This window comes from Schistocerca serialis, chromosome 2 (genome assembly GCF_023864345.2).
Source record: "Schistocerca serialis cubense isolate TAMUIC-IGC-003099 chromosome 2, iqSchSeri2.2, whole genome shotgun sequence".
Taxonomy (NCBI): Eukaryota; Metazoa; Arthropoda; class Insecta; order Orthoptera; family Acrididae; genus Schistocerca; species Schistocerca serialis.
Genome location: NC_064639.1, coordinates 515,994,506 through 516,013,531, shown reverse-complemented (window position 1 = coordinate 516,013,531; position 19,026 = coordinate 515,994,506). Strand labels below are relative to the sequence as shown.

At 44.0% G+C, this 19,026-nt stretch overlaps 1 protein-coding gene across 2 annotated transcripts in view; it reads left to right on the top strand.

Moving 5' to 3' along the window:
* LOC126457483 (WD repeat-containing protein 82) overlaps positions 1–19,026 on the top strand; it is a 76,568-nt gene that overhangs the window by 40,330 nt on the left and 17,212 nt on the right. For both annotated transcript variants that reach the window (XR_007585477.1, XR_007585476.1), the window contains exon 3: positions 17,461–17,647. The gene's annotated coding sequence lies outside the window, so the exon portion shown is untranslated. The remainder of the gene's footprint in view (positions 1–17,460; positions 17,648–19,026) is intronic.

The window sequence follows — 19,026 nt, the reverse complement described above, 5'->3', positions numbered from 1 at the left end:
TATCACGTTCTTTAGTTGACACCCATATTATGCATGGCAAGAGAACTGACAAACTGAGTATTGGTATCCTCTTCTTCAGTTAATGTACATGAGTCAAACGATAATAAAAATAGAAGTATCACACCAAGCAAAAATAATAAGACATTGGCCATTTGCATCCCTAACATAGATTGAACCCCACAGCCCAAACAAAGAAAAAGAAACCAAAATGACTACATCAGTACATCACACTCACTACATAACTACAGCAAAAAATAGAATACTATCAAACCCTGTAACTACATAAAATGCTGTATCACTAATATTGCCAAAAACACTGTAAAAACCAAAAGTATTATCACAGGAAAAGAAAACAATAAAACTCGCCATACATGGTCCTCTCTGGAAAATACGTAAGCTGTCCCTCGAAAAAAAATATATATATATTTTCGAGGGACAGCTTACGTATTTTCCAGAGAGGACCATGTATGGCGAGTTTTATTGTTATATATATATATAAAAACAAAGATGATTTGACTTACCAAATGAAAGTGCTGGCTGGTCGACAGACACACAAACAACCACAAACATACACACAAAATTCAAGCTTTTGCGCTTTCGCAACAAACTGTTGCCTCGTCAGGAAAGAGGGAAGGAGAGGGAAAGACGAAAGGAAGTGGGTTTTAAGGGAGAGGGTAAGGAGTCATTCCAATCTCGGGAGCGGAAAGACTTACCTTAGGGGGAAAAAAGGACGGGTATACACTCGCACACACACACACACGTATCCATCCACACATATACAGACACAGCAGACATATTTAAAGACAAAGAGTTTGGGCAGAGATGTCAGTCGAGGCAGAAGTGCAGAGGCAAAGATGTTGTTGAATGACAGGTGTGGTATGAGTGGCGGCAACTTGAAATTAGCGGAGATTGAGGCCTGGTGGATAACGGGAAGAGAGGATATATTGAAGAACGAGTTCCCATCTCCGGAGTTCGGATAAGTTGGTGTTAGTGGGAAGTATCCAGATAACCCGGGTGGTGTAACACTGTGCCAAGATGTGCTGGCCGTGCACCAAGGCATGTTTAGCCACAGGGTGATCCTCATTACCAACAAACACTGTCCTGTTCCAAACTGAACAATCCATTGCCCTCACCCACCTAATCCTTCACCTACACATCAACTCAGCCAATGAACACACCCGTCAACTCCTATCCTTAATAAAAGTCCTCAATCTTTCCTCTCCCACATCCACACCGGCTATTCAGAGCATCCTCCTACAGGCCAACCGCAAATTAGAACAGCATGCCACCCTTCACCTCAAAAAACTATCCAATCTCCTGGTTTCCCACCTCCGGAAAGGCAACTCAATCGCCCTTCACAACCTTTCCAGCAAACCTCAACCACCTCTCATTGCACACAATCCCAGTCTCTCCCATCTACTCAGTCTCCCACTTCCAGCTCCACTCCCTCCAAAACCTCAAAATTCCAAGCAACACAATCTGGCACCACAACACCCTAATTCAGTAGTTAACCTTTCCTCCAAACCTCTCTCCCTATCCGAAACCTCTGTCCTATCCAAAGGTCACCTTCAGTCCCACTCCCAGATTCAACCAAACAGCCCTCGTCAAAGATTTACTGTCCTACACTCGTACTCTCTGCTGGAAGTATCACTTTGCCACGAAGAAAAATGATCCTAATCCTACCCCTAATGATCCAACTCCCCAAGACACTATCCAAATTGAACCCTGCCTGGAACAGTTCCGTCCTCCGTCACAGCGGGACCCACCTCCTCTTCCTCAAAATCACCCTCTCCAAACCTTCCAGGAATTTCTGACTTCCAGCCTTGCCTCTCAGTCCTTCTTAAAAAACCTTAATTCTACTCCCAACATTACCACTGCTGAAGCCCAGGCTATCCATGATCTGAAGGCTGACCGGTCCATCATCATTCTTCCGGCGGACAAGGGTTCCACGACCGTGGTACTTGATCGTCGGGAGTATGTGGCTGAGGGACTGTGTCAGCTTTCAGACAACACCACATACAAAGTTTGCCAAGGTAATCCCATTCCTGATGTCCAGGCGGAGCTTCAAGGAATCCTCAGAACCTTAGGCCCCCTACAAAACCTTTCACTTGACTCCATCAACCTCCTGACCCCACCGACACCCCGCACCCCTACCCTCTACCTTCTTCCTAAAATTCACAAACCCAATCATCCCGGCCGCCCCATTGTAGCTGGTTACCAAGCCCCCACAGAACGTATCTCTGCCTACGTAGATCAACACCTTCAACCCATTACGCGCAGTCTCCTATCCTTCATCAAAGACACCAACCACTTTCTCGAATGCCTGGAATCCTTACCCAATCCGTTACCCCCAGAAACCATCCTTGTAACCATTGATGCCACTTCCTTATACACAAATATCCCGCACGTCCAGGGCCTCGCTGCGATGGAGCACTTCCTTTCACGCCGATCACCTGCCACCCTACCTAAAACCTCTTTCCTCATTACCTTAGCCAGCTTCATCCTGACCCACAACTTCTTCACTTTTGAAGGCCAGACATACCAACAATTAAAGGGAACAGCCATGGGTACCAGGATGGCCCCTTCGTACGCCAACCTATTCATGGGTCGCTTAGAGGAAGCCTTCTTGGTTACCCAGGCCTGCCAACCCAAAGTTTGGTACAGATTTATTGATCACATCTTCATGATCTGGACTCACAGTGAAGAAGAACTCCAGAATTTCCTCTCCAACCTCAACTCCTTTGGTTCCATCAGATTCACCTGGTCGTACTCCAAATCCCATGCCACTTTCCTTGATGTTGACCTCCACCTGTCCAATGGCCAGCTTCACACGTCCGTCCACATGAAACCCACCAACAAGCAACAGTACCTCCATTACGACAGCTGCCACCCATTCCACATCAAACGGTCCCTTCCCTACAGCCTAGGTCTTCGTGGCAAACGAATCTGCTCCAGTCCGGAATCCCTGAAGCATTACACCAACAATCTGACAACAGCTTTCACATCCCGCAACTACCCTCCGGACCTGGTACAGAAGCAAATAACCAGAGCCACTTCCTCATCCTCTCAAACCCAGAACCTCCCACAGAAGAACCACAAAAGTGCCCCACTTGTGACAGGATACTTTCCGGGACTGGATCAGATTCTGAATGTGGCTCTCCAGCAGGGATACGACTTCCTCAAATCCTGCCCTGAAATGAGATCCATCCTTCATGAAATCCTCCCCACTCCACCAAGAGTGTCTTTCCGCCGTCCACCTAACCTTCGTAACCTCTTAGTTCATCCCTATGAAATCCCCAAACCACCTTCCCTACCCTCTGGCTCCTACCCTTGTAACGGCCCCCGGTGTAAAACCTGTCCCATGCACCCTCCCACCACCACCTACTCCAGTCCTGTAACCCGGAAGGTCTACACGATCAAAGGCAGAGCCACGTGTGAAAGCACCCACGTGATCTACCAACTGATCTGCCTACACTGTGACGCATTCTATGTGGGAATGACCAGCAACAAACTGTCCATTCGCATGAATGGACACAGGCAGACAGTGTTTGTTGGTAATGAGGATCACCCTGTGGCTAAACATGCCTTGGTGCACGGCCAGCACATCTTGGCACAGTGTTACACCGTCCGGGTTATCTGGATACTTCCCACTAACACCAACCTATCCGAACTCCGGAGATGGGAACTCGCTCTTCAATATATTCTCTCTTCCCGTTATCCACCAGGCCTCAATCTCCGCTAATTTCAAGTTGCCTCCACTCATACCTCACCTGTCATTCAACAACATCTTTGCCTCTGCACTTCTGCCTCGACTGACATCTCTGCCCAAACTCTTTGTCTTTAAATATGTCTGCTTGTGTCTGTATATGTGTGGATGGATATGTGTGTGTGTGCGAGTGTATACCCGTCCTTTTTTCCCCCTAAGGTAAGTCTTTCCGCTCCCGGGATTGGAATGACTCCTTACCCTCTCCCTTAAAACCCACTTCCTTTCGTCTTTCCCTCTCCTTCCCTCTTTCCTGATGAGGCAACAGTTTGTTGCGAAAGCTTGAATTTTGTGTGTATGTTTGTGTTTGTTTGTGTGTCTATCGACCTGCCAGCGCTTTCGTTCGGTAAGTCACCTCATCTTTGTTTTTATATATAATTTTTCCCACGTGGAATGTTTCCCTATATATATATATATATATATATATATATATATATATATATATATATATGTGTGTGTGTGTGTGTGTGTGTGTGTGTGTGTGTGTGTGTGTGTGTGTGAAAATGAAATATCCCAATAGATAAGAGCCCAAAATATATACCAACACTCCACAACCACTGACCCCACCCCCCACCTACACTGCTTTACAAGAAAAGAACCAATACAAAGTAACAAAACCCAAGACACACACAAAAAAACCACAACCTACAAACAAGCAATGCACATAAAAAAGGCAAGAAACAACCTGTAACGTAGCAAGTTATTACGGGATAACATTCAGTACAGTATAGTACGCAGCTGTGTACCATGGTGGCTGCAGGATTGTTCCTCTGCTATGACTCTCAGTGCAGCTGACACTATCGACAATGAGAACGGTCTCCAGTACCATCTAGTAGAAATGTAAATTCATACATCTACATCTACATCTATACTCCGCGAGCCACCTTACGGTGTGTGGCGGAGGGTACTTATTGTACCACTATCTGATCCCCCCTTCCCTGTTCCATTCACGAATTGTGCGTGGAAAGAACGACTGCTTGTAAGTCTCCGTATTTGCTCTAATTTCTCGGATCTTTTCGTTGTGATCATTACGCGAGATATATGTGGGCGGTAGTAATATGTTGCCCATCTCTTCCCGGAATGTGCTCTCTCGTAATTTCGATAATAAACCTCTCCGTATTGCGTAACGCCTTTCTTGAAGTGTCCGCCACTGGAGCTTGTTCAGCATCTCCGTAACGCTCTCGCGCTGACTAAATGTCCCCATGACGAATCGCGCTGCTTTTCGCTGGATCATGTCTATCTCTTCTATTAATCCAACCTGGTAAGGGTCCCATACTGATGAGCAATACTCAAGAATCGGACGAACAAGCGTTTTGTAAGCTACTTCTTTCGTCGATGAGTCACATTTTCTTAGAATTCTTCCTATGAATCTCAACCTGGCGCCTGCTTTTCCCACTATTTGTTTTATGTGATCATTCCACTTCAGATCGCTCCGGATAGTAACTCCTAAGTATTTTACGGTCGTTACCGCTTCCAATGATTTACCACCTATGGCATAATCGTACTGGAATGGATTTCTGCCCCTATGTATGCGCATTATATTACATTTATCTACGTTTAGGGAAAGCTGCCAGCTGTCGCACCATGCATTAATCCTCTGCAGGTCCTCCTGGAGTACGTACGAGTCTTCTGATGTTGCTACTTTCTTGTAGACAACCGTGTCATCTGCAAATAGCCTCACGGAGCTACCGATGTTGTCAACTAAGTCATTTATGTATATTGTAAACAATAAAGGTCCTATCACGCTTCCCTGCGGTACTCCCGAAATTACCTCTACATCTGCAGATTTTGAACCGTTAAGAATGACATGTTGTGTTCTTTCTTCTAGGAAATCCTGAATCCAATCACAAACCTGGTCCGATATTCCGTAAGCTCGTATTTTTTTCACTAAACGTAAGTGCGGAACCGTATCAAACCCTCTACATATCATACCCTCTACAAATCTAAATAAACATAGTAATTATCAACCAATTTTGTTCAAACTTGGTATACCATCTTTTGTTATTAAGAAAAGAATCCTGTCAACATTTCAGATTTTTATCTCGTATAGCTCTGGAGATTGAGAAAATTACTTAAATGTCCAAAAACCAACACTTATGTTTCGAGTCAAACCACACACACACACACACACACACACACACACACACACACACAAAACTCAATTAGGAACAATAGCAGTTTGTCTTTTATTATCATCTAAAGTCATACCAGAATTCTCAGTACATAAAATCATTTAATTGGAATTTTTCTTTTCAAAACTTTAATTACGCTACAATTTTGTAGTGTAAAAATCATTCAAAATTATTATGTGCTTATTATCTTGTTGTGTATATACATGTGAATAAATGAGAGAGTGTCTGTGGGACATACATTAAAACTTAATATTGTTTTGTGGAAAACCTGTTAAATCTGAATCGTGGGAAAATTGTGGTGCAACCACAATGCTGATGGCGTATGTTAAAATGTGCTTGCGTTTGTAAGAGAGAATAGAAGTTGGAAGTGGAATAAGTTTCTAAATTAATTTAAAGATTATTTTGTATTTCGGTTTATTTTATTAAACAACATATTAGAAATTGAAAGTGTAATGACGTCAATGATTTTCTGAGTAGTGATTGCTGTGAGAATGATATAGAAGGATCATTCTGATTGGTCATTCAGACCATTAGGCAATCAGAATTAAGCACAGAAAGTTAGGTAGGCAGAGAGTGGGTTGGCGTCGAGAGAGTTGCTCGCTAGCTGTGGTACGTGTAAGACCATGTTAGATTGCACTGTGCAAATTGTATGTAAAATTAAGAAATATTGAGCTCATTGCATTTAGAACTAGTTGTAACTAAGGAGGTTCGAGTTACAAACATTTTGAGGAAAGTTTGATGTTTCTGAATTAATTGATGTGTTATGAGAGTGTGATATTTCGGTCAATGTAAAAATTCCACGTGGCATATTCTGTATTCTTTATGGAATACCTGAATGAGCACTTCAGACGTTGAAGACCACTGATTCGACCAAATGTTCATCTCGCTATAGTAGTGGGTCAGTGACTGTCAGATCGAACAATTAATCAAGTCAGACTGGTAGATATTCTGGCTGCTTTACTGCATGAAATTTTGGTGTATTGATGGTAAACTTGAAATCTTAGAGCAGTAACAATAATAAATTCGGATTTAGAAATTTCATGTCCTTCATTCAGAATAAAAATCCATTGTACTAGAATTTCCGAATTCTCACTGCAGGAAAACTGCACTTTCCTACCACCCGAAATTTGTTAAAATGAACTTACAGGAACTGATTCACAACTTGAGTTACCCAGCCTCCGTGTGATAGGTATTAGGTCGTGGTTTCATCAACACTGCTTTACACAGCCTAGTGAGTATCTACTACTGCAGAGTGAAGGGACGTTGTAAGGAATCCGTACTAAGGTAGGTGGACGATTAAAGTGAGGCACTACGAACATGTGACAAAAAACACAACCCACCCCGCCTCAAACCCCACATCAATATGCTATCCATTCCCAACAAAATTACTGCCCCCTCCCTCTTCTCAATTCCTTAATTACCATTAACTGTCTCACACCTCAAACCCAACAATAATTTAGCTTAGCTAAATTGGGTGCCCTAAAATCTTACTAATTCTTTTTTCAAACTCTGAAATGCCTCCAGAATGAGATTTTCACTCTGCAGCGGAGTGTCCGCTGATATGAAACTTCCCGACAGATTAAAACTGTGTGCCGGACTGAGACTCGAACTTGGGACCTTTACCTTTCGTGGGCAAGTGCTCTACCAATTGAACTACCCAAGCACGACTCACGACCCGTCCTCACAGCTTTACTTCTGCCAGTACCTCATCTCCTACCTTCCAAACTTAACAGAAGCTCTCCTACATGCAAGGTTCGCACTTGCCTGCGAAAGGTAAAGGTCCCGAGTTCGAGTCTTGGTCCGGCACACAGTTTTAATCTGCCAGGAAGTTTCTGAAATGCCTCTTCACATTCCTCTGTCCAATTCCACACAACATTCTTTTTCAACAAATTACCAAGGCAAGGATGGTTAAATGACTCATCTGATACAAACTTTCGGTAGAAGCAAGACATAGCTTTAAGATCCTTCTTGTTCTTTGGGGGTGGGAAATCCGCGATAGCAGCAAGTTTTCTGTATCAGGCTGTATATCTTCCTCATTAATCCTGTGACCTGAAAATGAAATTTTCTTCTTTACAAATTCAGATTTACTTAATTTCAGTTTCATACCTCCCCTATACATAGCTCTCAATTCTTCATTCAGAGTCTTACAGTGCTTGAATCATTCTGCACTCACTAAGAGGATATAATCTATATAGACCATTATTTCATTGGTTAATATCTCACCTAGCACCTTGTCAATAGCTCTGATAAAAACACACACCGACAAGTTCAGATCAAATAGCACCACACAGAATTGGTAACACTTACCTTCATGTAAAAATGCCGTACGTGACCTAGAATCCTTAGCTAAACAGATATTCGAATAGCCACAAGTCACATCAAAAGAAGTCAGAAATTTGCATTCATGGAACTTCTGTGTTAGCTGGTCTGTCACTCTCTCCTACAACAATTTCACTTAACTTCCTGGCATACAGAACCAACCTGACACCACTGTTCTTCTGCTTTAGAACCACAAGTGGGTTATTACACCTGCTGGTTGACCTTTCAGTAATCCCCCATGAGTCCATCTTTTGAACTTCTTTTCTCAGTGCTTTCTTTTTTGAAAATGGAATAATATAAGGTTTCTTGGAAAAATGGTTCATGATCCCTATACTTTAATATGCACTCAAAATCTCTTACCAAACCTGGCCTGTCTGAAAATGCATTACAGTTGCTCAGGAGAATACCTTTCAATTCCTTCCTTTGACTATTTAAAATACCTGTAATATTGTCAACTCTCTTTATTATTTCCAACCACCTCTTCTTCCTCAGTAACCCACTCACTGGTCAAAACTCTTAATTGCAAATCTAATTCAGTTTGCACACACTCGTCCATACCTCCCAAAAATGATAATTCATACCTACTTCTGTTGTACTTAAAACTAAACTTACCACTAGCAAAATCAGTATTTACACACCATTAGTCCCAAATATTGCAGCAATGCTGAGATTTTGAATCACCAAGAAATTGCACTCCAACAGCTGTCCTCCCAATTCCCAGTTAATAGCACCTCTTGTTTCACATTCTTTGATAGCTTACCAGTAGCACCAGTTATTTTTATTCCAGAAACATGCATCACTACTACACTCTCTGTGTTAATAGATCCAAAATAATGCTGTAAAATTCCATTCAAATCACTACCACTGACCAGTAAACACTAAACATGTATACCTTGTACACTTGCTGTTATTATAGGGTGCCACACTTCCTTTTTACTTACCATGTGAACAAATCCTCATTAATTCTTTCCCTGGAAAAAAAACTATCATCCTGCTTACCAAAATGATTATCAGACACAGTCAAATGACAGATAGCATTGTCCTTTTCCTCATTACCACTCTCAAATTCTAACTCTTCATTAGGCCTAATATTATTCTCCTTTATTCTTTCTTTACTTAACACATTACCATCATTATCAATCATAAATTCAAATACTTCATCCTCATCACTACTAGATTCATGACTGCTATTATCATTATCATTACTGTCTGAATTGGACCCACTGTGACTTTCATTGTCCTCATATACTTGGCTAATTAGTTGATTCTTGTTTCCAGTATTAGACCACAAAGCAAAAAACCTGAATTCCTTATGCCCCCTTTAAAAATTTAGCATCCATTTTGACACTTTGGACATCCTGAGCAACAGCAACACACTCTGTTTCACCACTTAATTTTATTAAAGTAACTTCTTCCTCCCTTTTTACAGGATTAACATTACTACCCACACCATCATTCAACATATCCCTAGAATTAGTAATTACACTCATCTTATTACTATCATTTCATTACCCTTACTCATGATTACAGCACATTTATACACAAGCGGCTCTTCATCACTAATTGTTCTAGTGCAAGCCAAAACTGGAGCGTTATCTAGTTTAAATGGTTTGATTCAGAGTTAAAATCATCTCCTCCATTTCTGTTAATTGAATTTCTCCTACCATTTCCTTGCCCATTCTGGCTATCCTCCACAGAGCCATTCCTTGAATTTCTACTATAATTAGTCTGTTCACCCTATTTACATGAAGTTGTCTCCCTGATTGATTATTGTCATCAAAATTCCTCCTATGATTTTCCACTGAGGGCTTCACCCTCCCCACTTCATCAACATAATTCAAGAAATCCCTAATATTACCCCTAGGGGCAGGAACAAGCAATTCTCTAACTTTCTGATGCAACTTAGTTTCTATACCAATGATTATTGATTCACTACCTAGCTCTTTGTCCAAATATTTCAGTTTGTTTATCCAAAGCCAAAAAAACCTTTCACAGTAACCTTCCTAGACCCAAATCTCTCTCTTCCGCAAAGTTACTCAAAATTCTCTGCTGCTTCTCTTTGGACCAATATTCAGCTAAAAATGCTTTCTTAAAACTTTGCCACGAAGTACAGCTATCAGCTACTTCCATAGAATCACTCATTGATTGGTTGCTGTCATACTGTGGCCATGAAACCCAAGCGCTGATTGGCTGTTGCATCTCCTTCGTTAAAATCACTGTACTGTAAACCACTCTTGAGTTCACTGTCAAAGTTTGCGAGTCCTAGTTTATGGTGCCCACATAAAATAGTGCTCACCCATAAGGGCACCATATGTGATGTTCACCAACTTTATTTCTTCACTGATAGTCCTTTGCTGGCTGGCTGAAAAATAAGGTTGGAAGTTCAACACTGATTACTGTAAATGATGTAGCCAACAGTTGCACAGTTGCATTTCACAGTTCTTTACTTTCACTGTTCACAACCCTGCAAATTATACTTACATATACTAATAGTAATTAGTTAAAAGTGAAAAAACAAATTTAAGGAGGCAGATGACAAAACAAGAGAGGAAATAAAAAGAACCCAGCTTGCTTCATCACAGCATGACTCAAACGTGCTGCTACCTATTTTAACGAAAGCACCTTGTTATTGTAGGCCCCCCTTACAATACCAGGACTGCAAGTTCTCTGCCAACAAGGACACGAACTGTTGTAAACAGATGTTTAAACAAATTGTGAGTAGTTTTTGATTGCGTGCATAAATAAATAATCAAGTGGCAGAATTTCTAACCTCATGCATGTTTCTAAAATACATGTTCCATTCCACTCTACCCCCACCTACTTTCCTTTTTAAATAAAGTGACAATGTGTGCTGTGTGGTGATCAGTGACAGCACAAATGTGTACCCACACTGGTGAACCCAATTCTTGAATTTTTTCACACAGCACATCCCTCCTTTAGAGTGCCCATTGTATACCTCTGTGTCACACAGCGCACACATGAGCACCAAATGTGCAAGCCTGATCATCTCCTCTTCCCATCTGTCCAGCTACACTTATTATCAAGATGCAGTACACTTCAGGAAATGGTCCCACAGAGCAAACCTTTGGAATCTTGTCTGTGACACAAAGCATTCCCTTTGATCACAGCCATGCAAATGTCCCGTCAAAGCCGCAAGCACTGGTAACTGTCTTTAATCAGTTGCTCACATAGTTTGCCCAATTCATGAGCAATGCTACACCTTTAGCACAAGTTCTGGTGCCAACCAGTCAGCTGAGCAGATTTTTCATCCATCTCCCCGCCTTTGATGCCACGACCTGAGTCTATGTTTTGCATCTGCCGAGGCAGTCTTTGCTAGAGCTAAGATTATGAGCGACACAATGAAGTTCACTATTACCATAGCTCAGCTCAGACCCATGGTCATGGCAGAAGCTCATGACATATCACTAACCTCCACTGTTTGGTAGCTACAATAAACTGTAAAGGCACCTTACCACACACTTAGCATCTTCAGAAATGCAGTGCTCCTGGGCCTTGTTTTCATTGGATGAAACCCATGTCTTGCCGGATAAACTCCTCCTTCACATCTGGAATTCTCACTTGCTTGTGGCCATCCGCACCAAGCTCACCATGCAGGATCATACATATGTTGATGTGGCTGCCATGATAGCAAATTGAATGTTCAAATCCTTTGACCTTTTGCCAGCAGTATCCATTGCCCATTCTCCTTACCCTGATTGCCCCCCAGTACCACAGTTACAAGTCTCCCAGCTGCTACAAAGCACAGCTGAAGAGAATACAACTGCCTGTGCCTCAGGACGCGCAGTCTGATTTAGCACACATCATGGCCCGCCTGTGCAGTGAGATGGCCAACTTAACCTCCACCCTCACATGCTTCAAAGTCCAAGGCCCACATGACTCATGCAACTGTCACCACAGACGACACCACAGGTGCAGCAACCCATACCCATCCCCCACCTGCCTAATGAGCAGTAGGAGCCACTTGACATGAACCATGAGTGCTGGTACCATGAGAGCTTTGGCAGTGATGCAGCAAACTGCCATCCACCATGCTCGTGGCACCCAAATACAGTCAGCAACTGGCAGTAAGTGCAGTGCAGCCAGTTGCTCCACAAATTCACAGTGCCTGCTCGTATCAGACCACCATTACTCCACCTTGTCCATACCATACCTTATCGACACCAGTCTGGACTTGTCCATCTTCCCAGACAGGATCCTATCCTTTTTGGCTGCAAACCACCCCCCCCCCCTTCCTGCTCAACAACACAAATGGTTCTGTCATCACCACCTATGTCCCCCACACCCGTTGTTTGACCTTGGCCTTGCTGAGGATATTCTCTGGACCTTCACTGTGGCCAACATCAACGACCCAATCCTCAGTGCAGATTTATTTCCCACTTGAATCTCCTCTCTGATCTCACTCAGAGTCATCTGATAGGTGGCACATCACATCATTCCACACCCTGCACCACCTCCCACTTTACCATTCAGTACCTATCCTACTCCAGCCCTTTTGCTGCTCTCATCTGCAAACTTCCACTCCCACCCCCCTGGTGCTGCTCATGAGGTGCACCATGACACAGTGCACTATATCACGACAACACTGGGTCCACTGGGACACTGCTGCATCCACCCTCTCTAGCCAGCCGAAAGCAAGTTCATGTGGGCGGAAAATGAAGCCTCCATTGCTGCCAGAATCCTGTGCCCTTAAAAAGGTCCATGGTCCTCCACACTCCAGGCACCTGGTCCCCCTGTGGTGATTACCGGCATCTGAATAAATGAAAAATTCCCAACTGTTATCCTGTCCCCTATTTTCACAGTTATAGTAACATTATTTTGGGCTCTACCATATTCAGTAAGACAGACTGTACAAAAGCTTTTACACAAATCCCAATCACACTGGACAACATGGATAAAACAATCATTATTACACACTTTGGTCTCTCTGAAAGCCCCTTTATGCCTTTCAGCCTCTGTAATGGCGGCAAAACTTTGCAGCATTTTCTGGAAGACGTCCTCCAAGGCACAATGGTATGCTTTGCTTATCCGGACAACATCCTTATTTACTCCCAGAACTTGATGGACCACCATGAACTACTCAGGGAGATTTGTACCTGCCTGGAACAAGCTGGGGTCTTCCTCAATGTGAACAAATGCGTGTTCAGGGTAGCAGACAGTGAGTGCCTTGGACACCTCATTTTCACATTCGGTTCATGCCCCCTACCTGAGAAAGTCCTCACAGTTCACAGTTACAGTTGCTGAGTTTACATGCCCCACAACATACAAGAAACTACCCAGATTTTTGGGGATGGCAAATTTTTTCCACCATTTTCTAAAAAAAAAAAAAAAAAAAAAAAAAAAAAAAGAAAAAGAAAAAGAAAAAAGTTCAGGAACCCCTCACTGCTGCACTGCGAGGTATACAAAATGTAGCAGACCCATACCATGGACTCCAAGTATGTCAGACAGTTTTAAGCACACCAAACATGATCTTACCTAGGAAGCTCTTCTGCTGCACCTCCACCCCCCCCCCCCCCCTCCCCCTCTGTCCCCATCACTATTGTCACTGATGCAAGTCAGTCCACAATTGGTGTGGTCCTGTAGCAGCATATTGGGGACACTATGCAGCTGCTTTCTTTTCAGCCAAGCTGTCAGAACCACAACACAAATGCGCTGCGTGCAATTGGGAGCTACTTGCAATGTACGAGGCAGTGAAGTATTTTTGCTCCTCTGATGAGGGGTGCAATTTCACCATTTTTGTGGACCACTGGCCACTCATGATGGGTTTTTCTCAGGAAGATGGTGATCAAACATTGCCCTGGCACTTCAGCTGGAAGGAGTGCATATGCAATTTAGCACCGATGTATGCCACTTAGCTGTCATCAACAACATTGTCACTGACTGCCTCAGCCACTCCTGTACCCTCAGTCCTTTGCTAGATTATGAGGCCTTCACAGGAGCCCAGACCCCCAACCCCACTGTAGTGCACTAATGTCAGGATCCGAACTCAGATCTCATTCTCCAAATTCACCCGTGCTCCAGCCACTGACTTACATGTTTCATGTGTTCTCCCATCTGATTCCGTGGACACCACTGGCTCCAAAGACTGCGTCCACCCCTACCTTCTCTGGCCCTCTGCAAATTACTTTTGACAGCTTGCGTGGGCTAGCACACCCTGGCATCTGCAAGTCCCCTGCCTTCATCCAGGATCTTTTTTATGGCCTGGCGTCCAACGGGACTGCCATGTATGGGCTCACACCTACATCCCATGTTAGCGTATCAAAGTGGGCCATCACATTCCTATGCTGACAACCTTCATTTCCCCCTGTTGAACATCGATTCTACCATGTCCACATCGACCTCGTCAGCCCCTTGCCCTCTACAGACAGCTGCCACTTTCTCCTCACAATGATAGATTAGTTAACATGCTGGCCGGAAGCCATACCCATCCTGGACATTTTGGCCAAAACAGTCACCGCTGTGTCCATCAACACATGGGTTTCATGTTTTGGTTCTCCCCACCACATAACATCTGATTGCAGGTGCCAATTCACTTCCCATCTGTTCAAAAGCATGACTGAGATGTGTGGTGCCCTCATCCATACTACCACTAGCTATCATCCTGCAGAAAACCACATGATGGAACGTTTCCACCAAACACTGAAATCCTCTCTTACCTGCTGCATTGGAAAATGGTCCTCCACTTTGCCACTGGTCTTGTTAGGTTCATGGGGTGGCCAGAAGGCTGACATGGAAGCATCCTTTGCCAACTTGGTATAGGGACAACCCCTGGCCCTGACAAAGTCCGCAGCTCGTGGTCGCGTTCTCGCTTCCCGAGCACAGGGTTCCGGGTTCGATTCCCGGCGGAGTCAGGGATTTTCACCTGCCTCGAGATGACTGGGTGTTTGTGTTGTCCTCATCATTTCATCATCATCATGACCTTGGCAATATTGGGCTGAGCAAAGGTTCGGAATTTGTACGGGCGCTGATAACCGCGCAGTTGAGCGCCCCACAAACCAAACATCATCATCATCATCATCATCTGGCCCTGACAAGTGGCTTTCCCCACTATGTTGTGTATACCAGTTTACATTTAGCAATCACAATACTACATGGCCCAGATGCAGCTGATACCTCCACGATGCCATGGCAAAAACCTCATTTTACAGCCAAGTGACAAAACATACACTGTGTGCCACCACAGTAGCCTGTCAGTGTTTCCAAACAGCAGACTAAAGCCAGCTTACTTGTTCACCATCAATGACGCTGATGCACAACCAGCAATCAAGATATCCCTACCAACCACTGATGTCATGGATGACGCTGCTGGCACTGACACCCACCCTGACACCACCAGTGCCTGGAACCCAGATGCAACCACATCGCTCCCATTTGCTACCTCTGCCGCTGCTGTTCCTTAGCATGCAGAACCTGACACTAAAGGCACAACGTATGACACCGAGCTCAACGCTTCACCACCACTGACTGACTGAGCCACAGGTGCCATTCCTCCAGCAGCTCATCGACTTTCACCGCAGCTCAGAATGTGCCTGCAGCATCCAAGAAGTGGTGCCTCTCCCACTGCTGTGCCAGCACCCCACCAGTGCATCTAGCAGATGGCAGAGACAGCAGGAACACTCACCAACACCCACACACTCTGGCATGCATTATGCCATGCATACCGGCCACACCCTGCATGTCCACCAATTCCCTGTTTGCCCCAGTTCCCCACTGCCACCCATGTTCAGCACCATGGCGCAACTCCTCACAGTATGTGTGGCACCTCCTGCATCCGTCACTGAACCATGCAACATCATCTTCCCTGAGTTGCAATTCCAGCCTGCACTGGGCCACTGCCCACCATCACACGCAGCACACAACCCAGAACACCTCTTGTCGCCACCCACCCACTGCAGGCATTTGCCAGCACCACCACGGCATCATTCCAGTCCACAGCAATGGCCAGCTGCCTTCCCCCACCACACACCATGCTAGTGCACCCTGGCACCAATGGAGTGGCTACCAACTTCACAGTCCAGCCGTGACCATTGGCCCTCTGCCTCTGTATAACTTCTCATAAATAACTTTAAAATAAAAGATGTCCCTTTCCCAGCTCTATGACTGGCTACTTGAGGCACACCACATGTGATTAATAATCTGTATGTGTCTTCAGAATAATACACAATACCTTCTGAGCATAGGGAAGTCACTGGCACCAGTGATTATCTTATCTAGTAGGGGCAGTAACTCCGTTTGAGCTGTCATGGGTGTTTTCTCTTTGGTTTTCCTCTTCTGGCTGCTATTTAAGCACGGTGCTTCCGCCTATGGTTCTCTTGGTTCTCCGCTCAGGGACTCGAGTGGTCATGCTTGCCTGTTGCTTGGGCATATGTTATGTTGGCAAGTCTGGGAGTGACCATTACAGAGGAGCGTTGGTTGCTCACGGCGCTGTGTTATCATTTTCCGGTGTATTGTCAGAGTCGCTGCTCACCCCAGTACTTGAGTATTCTCTCTTGTAATTATTTGGAGATTCCTCTCATTAATGTGTTCGGGCTGGGCCAAGTTGTGTCCCCTGTTCTTAATAGTTTGGTCACCTTTATATTAGGGTGGGTCATCCATTGGGCTGTGCTCACTGTTGCATGGAACTTAAACTGACTATTACAATAACTGTCTTTTGTTGTTATGCTGCTTGAAAGGTATTTCACAATTGAGTTCAGTGGAATAAATCACTATATAATTGCTGGAATTCCATTGTTCTATGGTCTGTTTATTGGTCTAAGGCTCCCATTGGGGAATTTACTCTTTCACTTAAAATTTGTTATTTAATATTCTGTACTGTTGCTTGTTTTACCAATGGGGATTTGGTCCCAGTAAATTCCTTTTAAATTTGTGGGCAATTACACTTGTCATCTGTATTCATCTGGGCTTGTTTATTATTTACTTAAAAGGAAGAGTCTTTGCTTCACTTGTTTCAATCTATTTTGTAAGAGATATTGTAAAACTGTTTTTGGGGATATGTGTAATAAATCTTTATGAACTACAAGCCTGTGTTTGCATTATGTTATGATTGCTCTTTGCAACTGGTTTGAGGATTGTAAATTTCTAAGCCTCAACTGGTAGCAGAGTTTTATTTACGTATGGGAGAGGGGGGGCTCCTACATTTTCACTTGGCTTGTAGTTCTCTATCAATTGCCTTTCTCCTTATAATATTTCTGGTTTTCTCATATACTGATGTCTGTTCCTTCTTTGCAGGAGACCATTACCACCATGGCCACCTGCAGATGCCTGGGCATAGCATATTTAGGTCGTGAGCATCTCATATATGAACTGTGCGTGTGCGGCCAGTTGTGTGACGGAAGTGTCGCTGACCTTGCGGCCTGTCTCCGTACAGCAACAAGCACTCCTGTAATGATATCAGCTAACATCTTCACTGATAACGGTGAGTTCATATTCCATCTTTCTGCTGCAATAGGTGTGTTCTCTCACACTGTAACCTTCTTAGAATCCGTTCAACCCACCTATCAGCAAATTTGTTGAGTCTAAGCCCATTTGATGCATTATAGTCATTGTTTCTCTGATTTTGCCTTACTTGTCTTGCCACAGCCCACTGTAGAAACTCAAGCCCGTGTAACAGACCCTGTGCATGTTCTCCAATCTCGCCTGTTGGTGTTACGTTTAGAGGGGGGGAAGTTTGGATTCTGAACCCAGCACCTCTGTGCCAGCTGCTGTGGCCACGTCTCCATCTGGGGTTGCGTTATCAGAACAATTTGCTAAACTGCCTAATCCTCTTGCCACATTATTAAAGGAAGTGAAAGAGTTGTCAGTGGAGACGTTAAGTCAGATTAGATCTGTTTTTTGGTTGCTTGTTCATCTGAAAGTTCATTCGAATGTCCTTCAAGTGCCACATCCAGTTATAGTGGCTCTTATCTAGCCTCTGACTAAAAGGGTTCTGAGTACCATTGTTTCTGAAGTTTTGCAATCTAAGGGCTCTCTGAGGCAGCTTCAGCAGCGAGTAGTGAGAAGAAAACTGTCAGTATGGATGTGTGTGAAATTAGAATGGGATTTCTATTGGCACTTGCAAGCACCAGATGGAACTTTGGCTCAATAGTTCAACTGTGTATGCACATCCGTGGTAGCCCGTGATATGCAGGTGTTTGAAGAGAGTTGCATCAAACATATGATTGAGGGAATGTGGCCTCAGTACTGGTCACATTTCATTTTCTCAAGGCAGCCCGAGTCATTACAGCAGTTTCAGGAACTCATTGACTCAGCTGAAGCTTTAGCTTTTGTGGATGAACAAAGTGAGATGTTGTCATGCAGTCAGCTTCCTGGGGAAAGAAACACCTAGAAGGTTGTCCAGATTAGCGAAAGCAGGGCACTACCATGTCGGTGTTACTGTTGTGGCTCCTCAGATCATTTCGTTAAACAGTGTCTGGTACAGTGATCTCCTCATCCTAATAGTTGACATCAGGAAAGGGGGAGGGGAAGACACATTGTCATAGGAATTGGCCAGTGAACTGTAAGGTGGTCAGTATACCTAGGACTACTTCTGTCCCCTATATCTGTCCCCAGTTAGGTCAAGAACCCATCTGTACTTTACTTGATTCAGGTAATTCTGTCTCCCTGATTGACCAACAGTGGTATCTTGAATTTTGCCATTTATGTAGTCTGTCTGCCCCAATACTGTTGATTGGAAATGTTGGCCCACTGATGGGCAATGGTTACCTCCACTAGGCGAGGTGCAGGTTGGTATCTTGGTACAGTTTCTCTGGTTATAGCTAAGAGGTTGGGTATTACCCTGATTCTAGGATGCGATTT